This window comes from Chiloscyllium plagiosum, chromosome 5 (genome assembly GCF_004010195.1).
Source record: "Chiloscyllium plagiosum isolate BGI_BamShark_2017 chromosome 5, ASM401019v2, whole genome shotgun sequence".
In the NCBI taxonomy this organism is placed as follows: Eukaryota; Metazoa; Chordata; class Chondrichthyes; order Orectolobiformes; family Hemiscylliidae; genus Chiloscyllium; species Chiloscyllium plagiosum.
Genome location: NC_057714.1, coordinates 12,347,206 through 12,365,908, shown reverse-complemented (window position 1 = coordinate 12,365,908; position 18,703 = coordinate 12,347,206). Strand labels below are relative to the sequence as shown.

General features: G+C 41.1%; 1 protein-coding gene across 1 annotated transcript in view; it reads left to right on the top strand.

The window, feature by feature from the left end:
• tent4a (terminal nucleotidyltransferase 4A) overlaps nt 1–12,461 on the top strand; it is a 104,751-nt gene extending 92,290 nt beyond the window's left edge. Inside the window, exon 15 of the mRNA XM_043689621.1 lies at nt 11,631–12,461. The gene's annotated coding sequence lies outside the window, so the exon portion shown is untranslated. The remainder of the gene's footprint in view (nt 1–11,630) is intronic.
• Nucleotides 12,462–18,703: the final 6,242 nt, after the last annotated feature.

The following is an 18,703-nucleotide window of genomic DNA, read 5'->3' as shown; positions in this document are numbered from 1 at the left end:
AATAGCCTATGTCTTGATCACCTTCAGTGCATAATTGGCACTTTTTTTTTGGACATTTGTACTAATAACTTTCAGTAAAATATAAACGGTGGCTAATTCCATATACCTGCATTCCTGTTCAGAACATAATCACCAGGTTTGTAGAAGTGCCAAATATGATGCATGCTTTGGCACCTGTATTATCCAAATTGTTCATAAGCAAAAACAAATTGCTGGAAAAGCTCATCTGTTCTGGCAGCATCTGTGGACAGGCATCAGTTAACATTGAGTCTGATAACCTTTCTTCAGAACTGATGTTACTTGCAATTTGCTTGGCAGAACATTTGTGACTTGGAGAAAGCAAACTGAACTTCAACCTTTCCTGGCCATTAGGAAATGTAAAACCACCACTACAAAGATCTCTACCCTGCATATAGTGAAATAATCCTTGACTCATTACTATTTCATATGTTTCTAGATTTTCATTTGTACTTCTGAAAACCTTCTCAGGACAGAGGTGTAGTAATTACTAAACCAGATTTAGTCCTTCAAAGCTCAAATTTCAGTTTGTTAGTTGATATGGACTCTTCTATGACTACCTTTAAATGCAGTTCTTGCTACTTCTGACTTCTTGAGCAAGCTGCTCCCTAGAAAGAATGGAGGTGGAGTTCTCCCTTTCAGTGGTCGGAAGTTACTGTTTGAGTGAAATTATTGTACAAATTGTCAGCACTGGTTCACCTGGAGACTCTGTTTCTAAACGTGGGAGCTAACGTGTCCCTCGGAACTATTTGGGGAAAAATATACTCATCTGGCATCATGTTACGGTGCTTTGCATTCCATGCATTGCTTTAATGTGCTGCAAAACTTACAGGCGAAACTTGCAGCTGTTTGTGCACAAGATCCAATAAACAAGTGAATCATTTAAACCGTTGATATATCAAAAATCAAAATGCCAGATCAGATGGTGCCTTATAAAAGGGGAGGAGAGATTTTTTTTTTCAGGCTATTGATCTTTCTTCGTAACCTCTGCAGAAACTGATTCCAGACTATGTAAGGATATAGTAAGTTGATGAAACAATCAAGAGCTCCGTCAAATGATCTGAGTGCTTTGGGGATGGGGATCAATGAGTTGGAAAATGGAGATCATAGTAAATTATAGACTAAATTATTGAACTGACTGTAGATCAGTCAGGACTATTTAAGTAAAATAAAGTATTATTAAGTAGGAACACTACACAAAACTGCTAATATTAAAGAAAGTTTGTAGTACAGTGGGTAATATGGAAAGCTGCTAGAAATAAAATTACCAGAAGTGGCCCGATGGCTCTGAATTCACAAAACGCGGATACAACATTTATGTAACTGAACAAAACTTGAGACATAGTATCTGATGCAGAGTGATAGTTTCAAAAAGGTGAGGATCTCCACAATAATATTTCAAGGATGCAAGATGGGCCTGAATAGTGGTAAGCTAAGCACTTTAAAACTAATGCGGTGTTCCATTAAAAATGATGGAAGTGCTGATCGAGCTATAGTAAGTAGAGTACAAACTGGGGCCAAAAAAAAGTGACCAGTGCAGGATCTGCATAGATGTGCAGGGCCAGAAAATATTAGAAGTATTGTCTTCCATTGTGTAGGACAGGATGTGGAGGAGGCATCTCTTTTAGCAGGAGTGCCTGGGTTGTGTTTGCTTAACACAATTTTTGCAAGTTCAGCAAAGCGAGTTAACATAGGCGAAAAGAGTTAACATGACCGCCCATGTAAAAACAGATGAAAATTATCACAAATAAATCTCAGCTCATTTATCTTGAGTACATATTGGAATGACGATCTAGTAGAGGAACTAGGTGACAGCATACTTTGTGATATGGTAAGAAATAGAGGACATGGGTTCTCATCATGAGTACATTAACTGGAAGAAAAGTAGTTCCTTGATGGTAAGTTACTCTAATTGCAACATGCTTCTGGGTACCCTCTAGCTTCTCCCCACTATCAAACAGCCAGAGCTCCACATGAGGTAGCTTATTCAAAGGACAAACTAGATGGTAAGTGACACAAGAATGCATACTGGTGACATCCCATCAACAAAAATAAGTGCAAGAGGTGGATTAAAGATTATTGAGGGACATAACAGTAATTTTATAAAATGACACATTTCATGCAGAGCTGGAAGCCCTTCATGCAATGCCAGGAATACAATGGGTAGAAAAGCATCATTAGAAAGCAATGGTTTACGTTCCAGATCTCTGGGCCAAGTATATATAAGTGGCATGGTATGGGGGAGGCTTTGGAGAGGGTGGACGTGAGGTAGCTCTTGGTTTGAGGGAAGCCTGATGTGAAAAGGATGCAGTGAGGGAGAAGACTCCAAAGGGTCCTTTCACAGTATCTTGCAAACATAAGACCTACAATAATGTTTGAGAACTTAGCAATCCAGAACACTTGTCAGTTTTGTGCTTTTTAACATGCTGTCTAACTGCCTTCACTTTTCTTCATGATGGTCAGGTACTTTGGAGCACACTGAGATTAGCATCTTGACAGAGCAATATGGTATTCTTTTAAGCCATTGAATACTATTTGCGATGCTTGGTGAAGATTTCTTCCATTTTACTGTTGTAGTACTGTATCCCCTCAGACCGAGTGAAATGCACAGGTTTCTGCTTAGTACTGATGAGTTCACTTTCATCAATATGTTAAGAATGTCATTGAACTCTCACCCTTTGAGTAGGTGTAATGGTGTGCTGACTGTGCAACTAAAATGTCTCTCCCCGGACCTTGCAATTTGATACTTGCAGGTTGAACATCCACTGATTTTAACATCAAGTTGTCAACCAATATTGGAGCAGCCACCCCAACATTTAATTTAAATTATGTATTAGATCCTTGCACTTGTAAGGTGGTTGTCCAAAACCTCTGCTGACTGTCTTTGACTTCATCTGGGAATGTTGGTTTGCTTTTTTAAACTTAGTAATTTGTTTATTGCACCTTTTTCCCAAATAGTTGCCCTTTTCAGGAATCTTCCTTTTCGTGTGATTTTGCCATTTATGTGCTAATGGAGGAATTATAAGTATGCAGAATGTTTTGAAGTTTCTTACTCTTCCACTTTGAAAACAATAGGATCACTCAGGCTGTGCATTCTCAGTTGTGAAGTGCCTTGAACCAAACCTTGAGCATTCTAATGCAGACAATGATGGATAATGAGGCCATCTCTGGGCCTACCCATCTGGCTGATTTGAAAGGAGCCTTGGTGATTGTCTAGTCCTGTGCCTGAACTTGACGTGTCCATTGAATCACTTGCTTAAGTCTGCTCTCCTCTTTTGATTTTCTTCAGTCATGCATTTCATCCCTAAATGCTTACACGTTCTGTTTATAAGTTTGTCTTTTAGTGCTCCATATCCATAAGACCCTGTTAACTATATAGTTTGTTAAAAATGTTTAACTCAAATCCTCTTGTTACTGGTGCAGAAGATTTAATGATTTATTTCTAAGTCCATTGGTGAATTACTTTTGGTAGATGTTGCAGGTGGTGGTCTTCTCATGTATTTTGCAACCATGTCCTCCTAAATGGTAGTGGTTGTAGGTTTGGAAAGTGCTGTCTAAGCAGCCTTCGTGAATTTTTGTGGTTCATCTTGTAGATGATACACACTGCTGCTAGTCATAGTCATAGAGTTATACAGCACAGAAACAGACCCGTCTGTCCAACCAGTCCATGCCGACCATAATGCCAAACTAAAATTGTCCCACCTGCCTATGCTTGGCCCGTATCCCGACAAACCTTGCCTATTTATGTACTTATCCAAATGTATTTTAAATGTTATAATTGTACCCACATCCATCAGTTCCTCAGCACGTTCATTCCGCATACAAACAACTCTGTACAAACAAAATAAAATGGAACCTCATGTCTTTAAAACATTCTCCTCTCATCTTTTATAAATAAGACCCCTAATCTGTGCTAGACCCAAATCCAACAACCATCCCCGCTCTGCTGTAAGCTTCATACTGTCACTCAGTTACTCCAAGATAAGTTCCAAGACTGGCTTCCCCACATGGGTCTCCATCCAGGACGGGCTCTCTTCGTGCTGTTCTGGCGCTCACAGCCCGCATGCTCCTCCAGGGCTCTCATCCACACCTGCTGTTGCTCCAGGATTTGCTCTGGACGTAAGGGGAGAGAAAAAGGAAGAGAAAAAACAAAAAAACAAGCAGGGCCGAAGTGTTTCACTCTACTACCATATTGCCCACCAATAATGCTGGTTCCCATCAGAAAACATACTGGTGATCTCTATTTAGAAGTATAGTTTAGAAAAAAAAAGTCACTCAAATCCATATTTACCATAAATAGCTTTTAAATAATGAATGAACTTTTGGATCTAAGAGAATGCCTTTCACAACCAGAGAAGAATCCAATACCCTTTTTTTCGGTCAACAAAACGCAACAGGCAATTTATGTAGTCCTATAAACAGGAATGTTTTAATTGACTAGAGTAATGTTCTTTTAGTTATGTTGATTGACAAAACAGCATTTCCCTCGGTGCTTCACTGAAGAATCATCCTCTCATGTGTTCTCAATTAAGGACAAAATTATGATAGATTTTAATAGTAATGAGAGAGAATTCATTTTGCACCAATTCTTTAAAAGATTCAATTAATTCCTTTTTTAAAAAAAAGTGAAAAATGAGGTCCATGGAAATTCAGAGAAATTTGGGAATCTGGAGTATGTTGGGATATCCATTAACAATAAATGTTAGTAACTTGCTTTTAATGCGTGCAGAAATTACTTCCACAATCCTTTACCCATTTCAACCCACAATCAAAAATACAGAAGAATGAAAAGATTTACAGCCTATAAATCTCCTAGTTTTACAAAAAAAACAACCTTTTCAGTTAGTTAAATATACTATAGAAATCAGAAATATTCGATTCACTTTAGATGTATTTTTATTTGTGAAAATTAGCATGTTTTCCTAAAACAAGGAACATTCATTTACAAACCAGCTGGCAAATGTTAATGGAGTGGGGAGCGCATCTGACGTATGGACTTCAGTAAAGTATTCAACAAGATTCCCCATGGTAAATTAGCACGCTTGGATCACATGGAATAGAGGGAGAAATAATTATTTGGATACAGAACTTGCTCAAAGATAGAAGACTGGGGATGGTGGTGGTGGAGGGTTGCTCTTCAGACTACAGGCCTGTGCTAGTGGTGTACCACAAGGATTGGTGCTGGATCCACTTCTCTTTGCCATGTATTTAAATGATTTGGATGTGAACATAGGAGGTATGATTAGTAAGTTTGCACATGACGCCAAAATTGGATAGTGTAGTCATAACGAAGAAGGTTACCTCAGAGTAAATGGGATCTTGATCAGATGGGCCACTGGGCCAAGGAATGGCAGATGGAGTTTAATTTAGATAAATGTGAGGTGCTGCATTTTGGAAAGGCAAATCAGGGCAGGATTTATACACTGAATGGTGAGGTCTGGGGGAGTGTGACTGAACAAAGAGACCTTGGCATGTACGTTCATGGTTCCTTGAAAGTGGAGTCAGAGGTAGATAGGATAGTGAAGAAGGCGTTTGGTATGCTTCCCTTTATTGGTCAGAGCATTGAGTTGGGAAGTCATATTGCAGCTGTACACGACATTGGTTAGGCCACTTTTGGAACACTGCGTGCAATTCTGGGCTCCTTGCTGTAGGAAGGATGTGAAACTGGAAAGGGTTCAGAAAAGATTTACAAGGATGTTGACAGGGTTGGAGGGTTTGAGCAATAGGGAGAGGCTGAATATTCTGGGGTTATTTTCTTAAGAGTGTCAGAGGCTGAGGGGTGACCTTATAGAGGTTGATAAAATCATGAGCATAGTTAGGGTAAATAGTCAAGGTCTTTTCCCCATGGTGGGGGAGTCCAAGACTAGAGGGCATAGGTTTAGGGTGAGAGGGGAAAGATTTAAAAGGGACTTAAGGAGCAACCTTTTCACACAGAGGGCGGTGCATGTATGGAATGACCTACCAGAGGAAATGGTGGAGGCTAGTACAATCACAACATTTAAAAGGCATCTGGATAGGTATATGAATAGGAAGGGTTTGGAGGGATATTAGCCAAGTGCTGGCAAATGGGACTAGAATAATTTAGGATATCTGGTCAGCATAGACGAGTTGGACCAAGGGGTCTGTTTCTGTGCTGTATAACTCTGATTCTATTACTGTAAATATATTTTAGAAATACATTTGCTGAAGATGCATCAATCTGTAGCATATGGGAAAATATTTGCAAACAGAATAATCTTGTAACTTTTTTTGTTTATTTTGTGTGTTTTCTTTGTATGTTAGCAACAGTTGCATGTATAGCACCTGTAATGTAGAAAGCCGTCCCAAGGTATTTTGTAAATGGTATCAGTAACAATCTGACAAGATGAACAAACACTCGAGCAGTTAAGAATATAAGAACATTAGAAATTGGAGCAGAAGTGGGCCATTGGCCCTGCAAGCCTGCTCTGCCATTCAACAAGATCATGGCTGATCTTTTATAGACTCACCACCACTTGCCTGCCTGCTCTCCGTAACCATTAAATCCTTTACTGTTCAAAAATCAATCTATCTTTGCCTTAAAAACATTCAATGATGTAGCTTTAAGTGCTTCACTGGGCAGGGAATTCCACAGATTCACAAGCCTTTGGGGGAAGTAGTTCCTCCTCAACTCAGTCCTGAGCCTGCAGTCCCTTATTTTGAGGCTGTGCCCCCTTGTTCTAATTTCGCCAGACAGTGGAAACAACCTCCCGTCTTCTAATCTATTCCCTTTATAATTTTGTGTGTTTTCTATAAGATTCTCCCTCATTCTTAAAACTCCAGTGAGTATAGTCCCAGTCTATTCAAACTGCCCTCATAAGGCAACCTTCTCAACTCTGGAATCAACCTTGTGATCTTTCATTGCACTCCCTCCAGTGCCAGTACATCCTTTCTCAAGTAAGGAGATCAAAATTGTACACAGCACTCCAGTTGTCGCCCCACCAGCACCCTAAACAGCTGCAGCATAACCTCCATCTCTCTAGCAAACAAGGACAAGATTCCATTTGCCGCCTTAATGACCTGTTGCACCTGCAAACCAATTTTTTATGATTCATGCACAAGGATACCCAGGTCCCTCTGCACAGCAGCATGCTGCAATTTTTCACCATTGAAGCGATGGTCCATTTTGCTGTTATTCCTATCAAAATGGATGACCTAATTTTAACCAACATTATACTCCATCTTCTCGACTCTTGCTCACTCAACTTATTGCAGACTTTCAGTGCCCTCTGCACACTTTGCTCTACTGTTCTTCTTCATGTCATCTGTGAACTTTGATCCTCAACTCTATGTAAATTGCCAACAATTGCAGACTGAATACTGGTGCCTGAGACATACCACTAGCCACCGCCAACCAGAAAAGCACCCACTTCTCCATACTGTTTGTTTTCTTAGTTAATCAATTCTCTATCCATACTAATACATTACCCATAATGTTGTGCACCTTTAACTTAAGTAGCAGCCTTTCATACATCAGATTTTAGGGAAAAGCTTGAAGAGACACACAGATTTATTGGGAGAGATTTCCAGGATTAGAGTCAATGCACTTGAAAACCTGATGGCCAATGATGGAATAATTGAATGTAGATTTTTAAAAATGGAGACCAAATACACTATATTTTGTCTTCCTGAAGTTAAGTGGAAGTTTCTGATAATCCATGGTTGATTCTCAAAGTAGCATAATAAATCAAATCCAGGTGAGATAAAGCTGTCAGTTGGCAACAATATGTGGAACCTGATGTATTTTTGAATGATATCAGTGAAGAGAAGCATAACAATAAGTAATAAAATGTACGCCTGAGGGTGAATCTCTAATGGACTCTAGAGATATCAGCAAGAGAAGAGAAAACAAATGTGATTTTCTAGGGTTATGTTTCACCAGATAAGGATAGAACCCAGCACAGTCCACCTCTTGGTGATGGAGGAGAGTCATTGGAGGTTTATGATGTTAATTGTGCCAAGTCTGTAGCTTAGTCACAGTAAGTTTTTTTTTTAAAAAAAGGCTGTTTTTCTTAATTACAGTCACATTGATTGCAATTTGTGAGGGCCATTTTGTATTGGGGTGGGGAGTAGGGGTGAGTAAAGTGACAGAAGTGAAGAATTCAATCAAAGAGAATTGTCCAATTTTGGGGAAGGGGGGTATGGATTTAGGAAGCCATAAAGCAACATCGTATAAGAGCAAAATTGGACATTCAGCTCATCAAGTCTGCCCTGCCATTTGATCATTGCTGATATACTTCTCAGCCTAATGCTTCTGTCTTCTCCCCTCTTCTTTCATCCCATTACTAATCAAGAACCTAACTATCTTTGACTTAAATAGACCCAATGAATTGGACTCCACAGCTTTCTGTGGCAATGAGTTCCACAGATTAACCAGCATCTGGCTGAAGAGGTTCTACCTTATCTCAATCCTAAAGGGTTGTGGCTTCACCCTGAGGCTGTGGCCTTGGGTCTCAGTCTCTCCTACCAATGAAAACATCTTCAAGGCATCCACTCTATTCAGGCCTGTCAGTAGTCTGTAAAGTTTAAAGAGATTCCCTGTCATCCTCCTAATCTCCATCGTGAGCAAACCCAGAGTCCTCAACAGTTCCTCGTATGACAAGGCCTTCATTCCTGGGATTGTTGTTTGTGAACTTTCTCTGGAACCTCTTCAATATCAGCACCTCTTGGACGCAAAGGTGATCTGACCAGAGCCTTATACAGTCTCAGCAGTGCATCTCTGCTGTTTTATTCTGTCCCTTTCCAAATAAATGCCAAAATTCAATCTGCCTTCCTCATGGTGAACTGAACATGCATGTTAACCTTAAGAGAATTCCAATCTCTTAGCTTGTCTAAATCCTTCTGCAGTCTCCCCACTTCCTCCACATAACATGCCCCTCCACCTACCTTTGTGTCATCTGCAAATGTAGCAACAATGTCCCCAGTTCATTTATCCAGATCGCTAATGTATAACGTGAATAGTTGTGGTCTTAATATAGACCCATGTGGACCTCCACTAGTCAATGGCTGCCATCCTGAAACAGATCCCTTTATTCATACTCTCTGCCTCTGCCAGGCAGCCAATCATCTATGTATGTCAGTACCTTACCCCTAACTCCATGGGCTCTTATTCAACAGTTTCCTATGTGGAATTTTGTCAAAGGCCTTCTGGAAATCTAAATAGATCAGATCCATTGGCTCTCATTTATCAAAATTGCACCTTACCTCAAAGAATTCAAAAAGATTTGTTAGCCATGACCTCCTTGATGAAGTTGTACTGACTAAGCCCCATTATATCATGAACTGCCATGTACACTGCAATGTCATCCTTAATAATAGACTCAAATCTTATCAAAGACTGGCTCCTCGGATGCTGCCTAACCTCCTTCCTCTTGCGATCTGCTACCAACTTGATTTTTCCCAGTCCACCTATATATTGAAGTCCCCCATGATTATTGTATTAGTGCCTTTCTTACATACCTTTTCTATCTCCTGGTTTATCATCATCCCCACATCCTGACTCTCAACAGGGTCTCTTTTCCTTTGCAGTACCTTAACTCTACCCACACAAATTCTATCCCTTCTGACCTTATATTGCTTCTTGCTATCGACTTAATTTCTTTAGGGTGTCGGTTTGCTCGCTGAGCTGTAGGCTTGATATCCAGACGTTTCATTACCTGGCTAGGTAACATCAGTGGCGACCTCCAAGTGAAGCGAAGCTGTTGTCTCCTGCATTTTATTTATATGTTTGTCCTGGATGGGGTTCCTGGGGTTTGTGGTGATGTCATTTCCTGTTAGTTTTCTGAGGGGTTGATAGATGGCATCTAGATCTATGTGTTTGTTTATGGCGTTGTGGTTGGAGTGCCAGGCCTCTAGGAATTCTCTGGCATGTCTTTGCTTAGCCTGTCCCACCATAGATGTGTTGTCCCAGTCGAAATGGTGTTTTTTTTTCATCTGTGTGTAGGGCTACGAGGGAGAGAGGGTCGTGTCTTTTTGTGGCTAGCTGGTGTTCGTGTATCCTGGTGGTTAACTTTCTTCCTTTTTGTCCTACATAGTGTTTTTGGCAGTCCTTGCATGGAATTTTGTAGATGACGTTGGTTTTGTCTATGGGTTGAACTGGGTCTTTTAAGTTTGTTAGTTTTTGTTTGAGTGTGTTGGTGGGTTTGTGTGCTTCTAGGATTCCGAGGGGTCTTAGTAATCTGGCTGTCATTTCTGAAACTACTTTGATGTATGGTAAAGTGGCTAGGGTTGCTGGCTATGTTTGATCTGCTTGTCATGGTTTGTTCTTGAGGAATCTGTGGACTGTATTTTTTGAGAATTCGTTCTTCTTGAATACGTTGCATAGGTGATTCTCCTCTGTTTTCCGAAGTTCGTCTGTGCTGCAGTGTGTGGTGGCTTGTTGGAATAGTGTTCTGATACAGCTTTGTTTGTGTGTGTGTGTGTGTGTTGGGATGGTTGCTGGTGTAGTTATGTATTTGGTCAGTGTTTGTCGGTTTTCTGTATACGCAGGTTTGTAGTTCTCCGTTGTCCTTTCTTTCGACTGTGACGTCCAGGAATGCAAGTTTGTTGTCGGTTTCTTCCTCGGTGAACTTTATGCCTGTGAGGGTGTTGTTGATGATGTTAAATGTCTCTTCTATCTTGTTTCTGTTTTGTGATGATAAAGATGTCATCTACATAGCGGACCACACGTTTAGAAGAGACCATCATACACACCCCAACCACCATCTATCACATTACCAACGAAAACATCATGAAGCTAGTGGACCTGTGCCTCACTACCCATTTCACCTTCAGCAACATAGTCTACAAACAAACTAACGGCACACTCATGGGATCTCTGTTATCAGGATTCATAGCAGAAGCGGTAATGCAAAGACTAGAACAAACAGCCCTACCAACCATCAAACCAAAAATCTGGGTCGGCTGCGTAGATGACGCCTTTGTCATCATAAAATGAAACAAGATAGAAGAGACATTTAACATCATCAACAACACCATCACAGTGAATAATAAGTTGTGGAATCAACGGGTAGCATCAGGGAGAGGATGTGTTCAGACAGCACCTGACTGATGATGGGCTAAAATGTGGAGAAAGATATAAGTTCAGAGATAGTACTGTGACCAATATTAATGGAGGGCTTGCCTTGGTGGGCGAGGGAAAAAGAAGGAAACAGAATGAACTAATGTCTGGCCTCAATGTTTATGAAAAAGATGTCCAGAAGCTTCTCATGCTTATTGGCAGAGTTGAGAAGGTAAGGGACCAGAGTTTCCAATTTTATTTTAGTTCAGAAGAAGACCTAAAGGATGTTCTTGCACTTCAGCATAAATATTGAATGTCGAGAAATTTTAGCAAAGAAGACCAGATCCAATAGTACTTTATGTGCTCTAACAGATCTGGTGGCAGATGGGTAAACAAGCATTTATCATAAATGCCTAAGACTCTGTCTCTTGAAAATAAAGGTGTGCAGGTGATGAATCTGTCAACTATGATGAGAGAATATTAATAAGGACAACATTATCAAAAGTGGAGGAGAGGATCTGATGAAACAGATTTGTTAAAATATGTATTGAAAACATATGCATGAGAAATTAAAGCATTGAAATTTGTTTTTCAGGTGCTACGTATGCACTAAGACCACAAAAACAATGCACAGGGCATGTTGAACACTCGTGGTAAATTGCACTAGAAGCCGTGATGCACTTACAGTTAACACCAGCTGAAAGTATTCAGAACTGGCTGATCCTGACAACTGGAGCGGATGGTGAATTGGTGCCAGCTGTGCTGTTGTTGAACTCAATTCTCAATACCGTTTTTTAACTTCACTACCAGCAGCTGGAAGCCTTACGCTGCCCCGCCAGCCTGATTTTAAAGTGACCCAACAACTTTTTAAAAATGTAAGCTGCTGATTAATTTTTCAGACAGTTATTACAATTCTACAGATGTTTGGGCTTTTTTTCTTGCTAACTTCAGCTTCCAGTAAACATCGTGTGGCAGATGTTGAATTTTGCTGACTTCAAGGCTTCTGTACAAATTAGTTGCTCACAGAATTGGGTTCCCTCATGGACGTTCCCTTCAGAATGTAGCATGACTTGGAGAACAAACCGATTCCTTGGGAAACAGTCAAGTTGTTGGAAGAGGGAGGAGAGAGTATATTGCTCACAACAGTAGGCCATATCGCTCCTAAGTGAACCTTAGCAAGAAATAATGAGTCAAATATCTGCACTTCAGTGAGGGCATGCTTGCAATAATGTTTACTCACTGCAATGACCAGTCACCATAAACATGATTGTACCACTGCAGTTTTCTGTCTGAATCCTCCAGGCAGGGGTTTTATAAATTTTCAACAGCTCATATTTTGCCATTCAGTTTGTTTACTGAAGGAGCATTAACTCCACTTCATTTTCTCTTGACAGACACCAGCAGGTGGAGAAAGCAAGCTTCCTCTTTGCACAGTGGGCCATAGACTGCTTTTACCTTTTTGTGGATTCTGCATGTCTGTTCTGATTTGTGTTAGAACTGAAAGGGATTCCACTCCCTTAACATGTAGCTCGATACACAAGTAGGCAATGAATGGTGCAACAGTCATGATTCCTTCATTGTGTGGCATTTGTGTGACTATGGCATACCACAGAGTGGTCACTGTGTGAGGTAGGCTATTCACTGAGCAAGTGCCTGATGACTCCAGAGCACTGGATATGTGCTGCATCCAAACAACAAAAGCCATATAGTGCACGCAAATTGTGATAAAACATTTCATTAGCATTCAGAAACAAAACTTCAATTGCTCAGAGCTTTTATGAAACATTGGAGCAGAGCTTTGTAAATTGAGTCCTGCTAATCTGAGATTTATACCAATATTCACTTTTTTTTTGGCATAGTGCCCCAATTTACCTGGCTTACAGACCAAGATTGATAGAAAGCACAAACCAGGTTTATTTTACAAAACAAGAATTGTTAGTTATTACAGATAAACAGATATAAACTATTGGCATATAATACTACAAACAAACTCTAATCCCTTTTCAAACTCTTCCCTTACAAAACAAACAAACAGATGAGGAGAATATCGTCTTTGCTTCCCAATTCTGATGTTGAGATCTTTCTTCAATTGCCTAATCCCTTGGTCTTCAGTTGTCTTTCTCTGGAAGCTTCCACTAGTTTGTTATATGTACAGAGTGAGTGATTGGAAAATGTCTGAGTTATCAATTTAAAAGTCACAGTTCACAGCAAACACTGCAGTTTAAACTGTTTTTGTTTTATTGTAGAGAACAAATAGTTTCTGCTGCAGAGAACAACTGCACATACCTTTCTGTATGCGTGAGTGTCTCTCTCTCTCCCCCTCTCTGTCTTAGTAACTTGCTTTCAGTTCCAACTTGCTCAGCTGAGAATTCATCAGCTTCACTTGCATTGCACCAACTCAGTCCCAAAAGCAGACTATAATTCAAAAGTTTTAAATTAAGTGTAAATGCTTTGAGATGTCCAATCATCATGAAAAATGTGATGGAAATACAAGTTTTTATACATTTGTCATTCCTCTGTAGACTGCACCATTAAAGTCCTCAATGGAGTCCTTTGCAGCAGAGCAACTTGCCCTCTGACGAGTTGCCACCTGCACAACACTTTCAACCTTTCCCAGTTGCAGCTCACTCATGTCCACTGTTTCATCGTGTGCAGATCATGCCTTGAATCGGTCCTTTAAGCTATTTACATTATCAATATCTGAGCTTAATGTGAAACCAAGATAGTGCTGAATATTAAGCATCAGTCTTGTTTGTGCTCCTGCACTACACGGCCAGATCACATCTTTTTCACATCTGAAAGGGAAAAGATACAAAGGTAAAATGTGGCTGAGAGAGGCAGAAAAGAAAAGATGCATGCTTGCACTATTTGGAGCTTAACTCCCCATTTCTTCTGAGTTTTATGTTGTTGGAAGGAAGATTATGTATAAGGCTATTACCATCTTTGAGGTTTTCAATTCTGCTGCTGGTAATAGCCTAATGAACCCAATGTAGCCAGAAGTCTCCCCTTTAAGAGAATTAGAACATTCATCCACCAATCCCTTCCAAGTGGTTCATCTACATTGAGTTATCCTGCAAGAAAAAAAAAGTGGGTCAGTGAGTGCCATGTAACCTGTTTGGGAGATGTGACTGTTCTCATTGACCAGCTGGCAGTGTGTACAGTCTATAACTGAAAATGTGTTACTGGAAAAGCGCAGCAGGTCAGGCAGCATCCAGGGAACAGGAGAATCGACGTTTCGGGCATAAGCCCTTCCTCAGGAATCCTTCCTGAGGAAGGGCTTATGCCCGAAACGTCGATTCTCCTGTTCCCTGGATGCTGCCTGACCTGCTGCGCTTTTCCAGCAACACATTTTCAGCTCTGATCTCCAGCATCTGCAGACCTCACTTTCTCCTGTACAGTCTATAAACATAGCATAAGAAATCAGAGCGAGAGTAGGCCATTCAGCCTCTTGAGCTTGCTCCACCATTCAATTAGATCCTGGTTAATTTAATTATATCTTCAACTCCACTTTCCTGCCTGCCCGACATAACCCTCTGCATCCATGTAGATCAAAATTCAACATGATTTAGGGTTGAATATATTAAATGATCCAGTCTCCATTCTGGCCTCGGGTAGAGAATTTTTAAAATAATTCTTGAAAAAAAGGTTAACTATCTTAGAGGCATAGAGATCTACAGCACAGAAAAAGGCCCTTTGGCACATTGCATCCAGCCAAAAGCCACCACCTAACTACTATAATCCTATTTTCCAGCACTTAGCCATCGCCTTGTAACTCTGAAAAAATGATTTTCTTCATATCTCCTCTAAACCTTCTGCCCTTATCTCAAATCAATGTCTTGTGATCAATGAGCTCGCCCCCTTCAAGAAGAAATGTTTCTTCTTGTCTACCTTATTATGCCCTTCATAATTTTATATCTTAAGAAAATACATTTCTCCTCAGATCTGCTTTAAATGGGAGATCACTTATTTTAAAACTGTCCCCTAACTCCAGATTCTCCTATAAGGAGAAACATCCACTCAGTATGTACACTATTAAGCTCCCTCAGAATCTTGGATCTTCCAAAATGAGCACCTTCTAATCTTCTGAGCACCTATGGGGATACAGGCCCAACCCAATCACATTTCCCCATAAGAAAACACCTTCATTTCAGTGATGCTTTTCTAAGCTGCTTGCAATTCAAGACTGCTCCTCTTTAAGTAAGGATACAGAAACTATGAATATCTCTAGGTGCAGTCTCGCCAATGTCCTGTATGGTTGTTAAAAAAAAAAGACCCTCCTATTTTTATGGTCCTTTCTCCTTGCAATGAAGGCCAACACTCCATCTGCCTTCCTAATTACAGGCTTTATCTACAAGCTAACTTTATTGGATAAAAATTAGAACTCGCTGTTCCCTCTGTAACACTGAATTCACATCTAGACCACACCAGATGAGAATAATAGATTATCTTTTTCTAAAGGATATCCATGAACCAGATGGGTTTTTACAGCAACTGACAATGATTTTTCTGGTTTCCATTAGAATGGCTTTGTAATTCTAGATTAATCACATTCAAATTTCTCTATTATTTTAAACACATAGAGTCATAGAGATGTACAGCATGGAAACAGACCCTCGGTCTAACCCGTCCATGCCGACCAGATATCCCAACCCAATCTAGTCCCACCTGCCAGCGTCCGGCCCATATCCCTCCAAACCCTTCCTGTTCATATACCCATCCAAGTGCCTCTTAAATGTTGCAATTGTACCAGCCTCCACCACATGTCCCAACACTATTAGCCTGGGTCTCAAGATTTCTAGCCCACTGACAGTATCACTATGCCAGAACTTGCCTTTAAAAAGTAGTTAAGTGGCCCAATGGATATAAATATTAGGCAAGAAACCTAGGAATTATAGATAGATAAGTACAAGAGGTTCCTATTTTAAGTTGTTCCACTTTAACATTGTGGAGCTAATGGAGCTGACGCACATATTTAGTGTCAGGATTTCCATTTTAGCATTGTTTCATGTTTGGGCTGATGCAACTCTGTATGACCTAATCAGCAATATTTTAGGAGTTGCCTCCTCTGCTTCCTGATCCTCCAAATTATCACCTCTCCCTCTTGTTTCACCTGTCTGTAGCCTCTCCCACTCCCCAAGCCTCCTATAGGTTGCCTCTCTATCACTTTGTCTGCCTCCTGCTCACTGCTTCCATCATTAACCTTGCCAATCACAGCTCCTCCTGCACTCTTACTCACTTCCTTCCTCTTTCTCTGCCCCCTCACCTGAAACTTTGCTCACAGCAAAGCAACAGTGAGCAGATGGTTAGACCAGAAGTGATAAATGAGAGAGGTGGGAAGCAAGAGGATCAAAAAGCAGGATTATATTTGAAAAGTTATTTAATGTAAGGTTGTCTGGTCTTTCCTGAAAACAGTTTAGACAACTTCGACCATCACATGATGAATGAATTTACCCAGGTGTCCCACAATATCAAAGCGGTCAAATCAAAACAAACACAAGCCAGTACAAAAGCAAAACAGTCCCAACTTTATTAGGAACAAAATTACAATAACCTTCAATACTAAACATACTAACCCCATATCCAATTTGACCCCTTCAGGTTACAATACTTCCGAGTTGATTGTATACTTATGTAATCGCACTCTCTCTGGGTCTGCGAAGCTGCTTTCTTCCTCTCTCTCTCTCTCTCTCTCCGTCTCGTCCTCTGGATGGTCAGCTGCTTGCTGCCTCTTGCCATGCTGGTCTTCTCAGAAGGCCTCAAACAATTCCCAGAGCGGTTGCGACAAAGTGGTTCTAACAGAGAGATTTGCAGGAGAACCATGGTTTTATACCAGATTAGATGATCTTCTGGGACTTTCTATAGTTCTGGCCAATCGGGGGACACGCTTAATAGTTTGAACCACTTAGATGGCATGCAGGACCTGGTGCCTTTCTGCCTGGGCTCTTCGTTTAGTGCATAAATTGTTGGGGTTATGCCTGTCCAGGATAACTGTTCTGATGTGGAGATGCTGGTGTTGGACTGGGGTGGACAATGTCAAAAAACAGAAAACATCAGGTTATAGGAGAAAGTGAGGACTGGGGATGCTGGAGATTAGAATAAAAAAAGTGACGCTGGAAAATCACTACAGGTCAGGCAGCATCCGAGGAGCGGGAGTATCAATGTTTCAGGCATAACCAGGAATACCAGGTTATTCTCCAATAGGTTTATTTGAAAGTACAAGCTTTCAGTGTGTGGCTGGTGGGGCAGGATCAGCGGACACAGAATTTATAGTAAAAGATCAAACTGTCGTACAACTGATGCGATGTACTGAACAAACCCAGATTGCTTTTAAATCTCTGATCACATAGAATGGGGATGCAGATTTCAATTAATATGTAAATCCCAGAACTTCTTTCAAGTTATAGTCCCAAGATAAGGTTTTATCAGTATATTTAAAAGTGACATCTCGAGAGATCCAAGATGGCGGTGACCCAGCAAGTCTGAGTCTGTAGTACTCTGCCCAAGACTCAGACAAAGTGGGCTGTCCGCCTCCACTGCACCTGCCAAGTCATTTAAAATAACTTTTATTTAATACAGCTAGTCATTTTGCACCAAACTTGAGTAGTTTGGTGCTCTGTTAAAATGACTAAGGGAAAGAATGCCCGCAGATCGTAGCACACAGGAACCCCTCCCCAGCTGCAGCAGAGGCGTCTGCGGCCACCCCGGGAGACGTAACTACAGTGGCGAGCCTTGTTGCAGTGATTTCCAAGCTTGAAGAGAAGATCAATGCCTTTATAGAAGAGTCCAGGAGCAGGTGGGAATTGTAGTCGGTTGCACTGCAAAAGCACAACCGAGACATAGAAAAAAATCGAACGTAGAGTCGGAGGGGCGGAGCTAAAGGCCGCGACCACCGAGGCTGCTGCAGAATCAGCCGTGGGTCGGGTCCTGGCCTTAGAAGATCACATCGACGACCTCGATTCGCGAGGTCGAAAAAATATTCGTTTGCTGGGCCTTCCCAAATGGGAAGAGGAAGGCCAGCTTGCAGTGTTTTTGAAGCAGTGGCTCTCTCAGATATTGAAGCTGGACTCTGAGTCAGGCCAGGTGCGGGTAGAGTGGGCCCACCGGGTTGGTATACGCAGGCCCGGGTCAGACTAGCGCCCACGCCCGGTCCTGTTCCGGCTTCAGTGTTAGAGAGAAGCAAATGCTCTTGGAAGCCTCCAGAAATTTCAGGAAAGATCCCCAGGCCATGACTTAGAGGATCTAAGATAATGTTGTTTCAGGACTTTTCCCCAGCTTTGGTCCGCAAGAGGAGGGTGTTTGATGAAACAAAGAAGCGTCTAAGGGATTTGAACATTCAATACTCCCTCCATTACCCAGCAACGCTATGGTTTAGCCACAAAGGGTCTGTCTATAACTTTGGATCGCCAGAGAAGGCCAAGGAATTTCTGGACTCTCTTAAATAGATTGCAAGAGTTAATGCATGTGGTTAATGATGTTGTTTTGCCCCCATCACCCCTGGTTTACCCTTTTTTTTCCCTCTTATTACCTTTATTGTTTAATATTATCTTTGGGGGGGGGTAGGGAGGAGAGCTTATTTGTTCTCCACTTTGCGATTTTCTTATATATATATATATATATATATCTCGGCCGGGTGGTCCAGTTGATTCAGATGAGGAGGGGCGTCTTGTC